This window comes from Neopelma chrysocephalum, unplaced genomic scaffold, assembly GCF_003984885.1.
Source record: "Neopelma chrysocephalum unplaced genomic scaffold, ASM398488v2 Primary Assembly neopelma1_23b, whole genome shotgun sequence".
NCBI lineage: Eukaryota > Metazoa > Chordata > Aves > Passeriformes > Pipridae > Neopelma > Neopelma chrysocephalum.
The window spans coordinates 10,715,820-10,720,691 of NW_020897692.1; positions in this window are offsets into that span (position 1 = coordinate 10,715,820).

A 4,872-nucleotide genomic window follows, 5' to 3' on the forward strand; every position below is an offset into this window, starting at 1 on the left:
CCTGCCTGGGAGGGAAAACTGAACTCTATAAATATAGGACACTCCATGTGGTCTCTCTCTTCTCCTTCTCCAGCTGACACTATGTGAACCCTTGAATCTTGTCAGTAACCATTTTTTCCTTTCCTCTCTCTCCTTCTCTCTCTCTTTACCCCTTTTAATCTGTTTTCTTCTTTTACTCTTTTCCTTCTCTTGTGGGTAACTTAAAACCAGTGAATTGTGTTTTATTAAAGCATATATATTGATTGTTTTTAGTGTGTGTTTCCTGAGGAATAGGTCTTTCTGCTGAATGTTTTAGTGAAATGCTTTTTTCTTGGTTGTATTTTACTCCTGCAAAAACCTTTTGCCAAAATATATTATTTTTCTCACTAAATTAAAAAGAATTTCTCTTGGGGAAGAGTATGTGACTCTTTCTCCGGACAGTAATTAGAGGTTCTGACTAAACAAAAGGCTTTTAAAAAGTCTTAATAAAATGTAACTGTTCTGTGCAGGTTATAGTTTAATCCAGAGTGTTACAATTGTGTTTTATTGCATTATTAATCAAATGCCTATCCAGCACATGATTTTTAGAAAGTGAAGGTTGCTATAAATACTCAGGAATTGGAGACTTCATGAGGTCAACATTGCCATTTCTTGCAAAAAATAGAAATCATAGGCAGGAGACTTTCAAAGTATTTTAATGTGTATTCTTGCCCCATTTATATTATCATTTCATAATAGAAATATTATTTAACCATAGGAGATAATATACTAAAAAATATTAATAATTCAGAATGATTTATCTAGAGAGATAAAATCTCTATGACACCCAGAATATTAGAGAGGATTACATAAATCTGATTGTATTGAAATAATAATTACTGTTCTATTGCTGTAGAATAGTGATTAAAGAGATATTGAATTGTAGTCATCTGTCTCAGAAGCCTCATAAAACACTGCATCAATACCAGAATCATTATCTAGGTTGAGAACTTTTCCTACTTTTGATTTGAACACCATAAAAAGCCAAAGAAAATAAAATTATATTGGTCTTTAATTAACTTAAGGAGCCTAAATACTAAGAAAATAAAAATAACTCAAAATCTTCATGAAGTAGAAACAATGGGACTTACAATATGAGATTTACATATCTTTTTATAAAAACATTCACAATAACAGTCAGTCACCTTTTAATAATTATTGGTTATTACTGATGTATATGTATTAATTGAAGTTAAATTTTCTATGTTACCACTGTGGTTTTTTCACTCCAGTCCATCTTTCTTCTGAGGTGCCCTTGCAATATCAATGTGAAGCTCTGCACCTGGAACCAAACAGTGACGAGGATGATAGTTTATCCAGTATGGAGGTGGCACTGAGGTTAAGTTGGTCTATGCCTTGTGTCAGAGCTGCTTCCACAAAGAAAAAAAGATGAGTTGTTATAGCGAGTCAATAACTAACACAATCCCAGTTTGGAGGCAGGAACTGGAATATGTTATTGGGTTCACAACTTCATATTTAAAGGGTTCATGGTTTACATATTCAACAGGGGGCTTGCATATTCATTCTGTTACAACTGGGGAGTTTCCAGAGATGACATAAAGGGGAAATCCTAAATTACTAACTTTTGGGTCTTAGGAATTACCTCATGGGAAAAAACCACTTTAACTTGGGGGATTTTACAGGGGGGACAGGTATTGGATATACATACGCAACAGGTTACAGAGTATACACATGCAAAAAGGGGAGAACACAATGGGTTTATGCAGAGGTCTGACAACATCAGAGCACCCTCTCCCTGTTCCTTGGCAGAGCTTTCCAAACAAGTGATATCTGGTCTGTCCCTCAAAGAGAGGTTTTTCCCCAGCTTCTGTGACTCCAGGTTTTCTGTTTAAACCTAGCAGTTTCTTTTCTCATATCTAAAATTTGGAATCCAACAAGTTATTGTCACAGGAGACTCTCTTCTGAGGGGACAGAAGGACAGATATGCAGACAGAACCCACCTCTTAGGGAAGTCTGTTTCCTCCCTGGGGTCCAGGTTAAAGATGTGATGAGAACACAGCCCTCAGATTACTGTTCATTGTTGGTTTTTCAGGTAGGCAGCAATGGAGCTGTAATAAGAAGTCCAAGGGCAATCAGAAGAGACTTCCTGAACTTGGGAAAACTGGTTAAGGGATCAGGAGCAGAAGTAGTGCTCTCCTCTGTCTTTCCAGATGGGAAATGGAATGATGAGAGAAGAAACAAGAAGAGCCAACAGATCAATACCTAGCTCTAAGCCTGGTGTCATGGACAGAGTTTTGGGATTTTTGATCATGGGTTGTTTTACAGGACATCAGGGCTGCTGTCAAGAGAGAGGGTACACCTGTCTCAAGGTGGGAAAAGGGAGCCACTGGGGCTCATTGAAAGAGCTTTAAACTAGATTTGAAGGGGGAAGGGGATTAGTTCAGGCTCACTAAGCGATGGCATGCTGGAGAGGCTCTTAGGTCTGCCACGTCAGTGGAGGTAGGGGATGGAGATCCCTGTGGCAGCAAAGACACAGGGGTTATTGATGTGTTAGAAATCATGAAAGTGCCTGAGAACTGTCATGTAGGAAATAGGGCTTCTTCCCTCTAAAAGGTGTCCAGATCAGTGCATCTACACCGATGCACGCAGCATGGACAACGGACAGGAGGAGCTGGAAGCCATTGTGCTCATTCTTAACTGACTCACCCAGTAGCACTGATTATAGAAAAGAGACATTCCTCCGAGGACATGATTCTGTACCACCCCCTAAAGCTGAAGAAAAGATTTCTGTCTTCCCAGAAATGTAAGTACTTACTATCAGATAAGCAAAGGTCAATACCATCCCCACTCCTCCTACTTTTTGAAAATCTATTGCAGGATTTTCAGATACTCTGGGACTAACTCCTTAAGTTACTGTGAAGGACTGAGTAAAGGAGTGACTGGAAATGGAAGTCCTGCTTGAATTTTTGTCTGAAGTATTTGTGAACATGTTCAGCCCAGGAAAGACAGCCACTTATTATCATATACGAGCTCTAAGTACATGAGATCCTTTACAATTAAAGTGTAAGCACCAAGGGTGCAACATCTGGGTTAGGAAGTAACTCCCCCTCTTTTCCCCTTTGCATCCCCAGGGATAAGAACATAGCCAGCTGTGACAGTGTATCCCCTATCTTGAACAAAGATTAAGGAAGAAAAGTTCCTTACTGCAGTAAAATTGTAGTCCTGGAAGTACCACAGTGATACTGTCCCATACCTCACTGCATGCAGCCATATGTTGGCAGAATTACAGTCAGCATTGTTCATAGTCTCAGTAGCTGAGAAACTACACAGGATACAAATATTTATAATGAAACTTTTATGAGGTCTCTTTCTGTTTTGCCTTTAAAGCACTCTTCTTCCTAGCATGACAACTACCAAATATGAGCACAAACACAATTACAGTAATGACTGTTAACAGTAAAAAATGTTGCTATCAGTTAGGTGCTCAGAAGGTAAGGCTATTAACAATCCCTTGTTAGAGCTTATTATGTCATAGAAGAGATCACAGTCATAGTGGATGGATGAAGATGATCAGGATTACACACCTGCAGGGAGGAAGGGGAAGTAATCCATCTGTAAGTTAAGGATAGACAGTGAAAGGGAAAAGATTTAGTTGTATGCACAAAGAATTCAGTGCCAGGAGTGTAACTGAAGTTCATCCCTGTAGGAAATTTCTGACACAAACCAAGAAAGGAATCAAATAGATGGTGTCACTTTACAGTATTTAACACTTTGTTAAATACAGCATGCTGTGTTCTGCTAGGTACAATCTAGTGCAGTATATATGCCATAAGCATCCTTTGTTTAATTGTTATTGTGTAGGAAATAACAAGTGAAATAAGTGGAGCTGCTTAATTATACTGGTATTTATGAGAGTTAAATTCACCCTAAGAAAAATGTACCGCTATCCAAATTAGAAGACAAAGTCATCAGCTACACTTGCTAAAGTTTCAAGCACTGCAGCATTGCAGAACACAGTAAGTCAGCAGCAGCAATCAAGTCATATTTTCCAATCAATTACTCCAGTAAACATGGTGTAACAATTAGTGACTGAATATGTAAAGTTTCAGTGAACCAGATACTATAAAAAATTTACAGTCATTAATATGAAACAGAATGGTCTTAGCTGAGAATGAGACTTGAGACTGCATTAGGACAAAGGTTATCATGGCTAGGCTTCGTGAACGAAGATTTGGGAAGGGCTCTACCCACATTTGTTACGAGTGTGCCGGTGGCTAAAAAGGCCAATACAAGATAGACAAGTCCGGTGTCAAAAGGCACAGCAGAAGGATTCCTTAGGTGGTATCAGCAAGGCACCATTCTTTCTGCATTGTCTTTTCTCCTCAAGAGTGATCCTGTGTGCGTTCTCAAAGGAAGCGGCAGCATTATAGATGGTGTGTCTCCAGACCTCCTGATTGGAGGCCAGAGTAGACCAGTTATGGTGATCAATATGGCCAAGGTTGAAATGTTGTTTCAGGGAGTCCTTGTATCTCCTCTTCGGGGCTCCTCTCTTGCGGCAGCCGGTGGCAAGTTCACCATAGAGCACGATCTTAGGGAGGCGGTGGTCCTTCATCCTGGAGACGTGTCCTGCCTGACGCAACTGTGTTCTCAGCAACATGGCCTCAATATTCGTAACTGCTGGACAAAGGTAAGCAGTTCTTAAAGACTGCTTAAGGAGGTGGTTTAAATTTAGCTGTAGTGCAATCAGGAACATAAGAATCACTTAAATCAACCACCACTTGATAACTTATGTAGGACATAAAAAGCTTGATTCAATTCACACAGGACTATAAGCCTCTGGCTGTACCAATACTTTATCCACAGCTGAGACAGAGTCCTGCACACCACCATCCA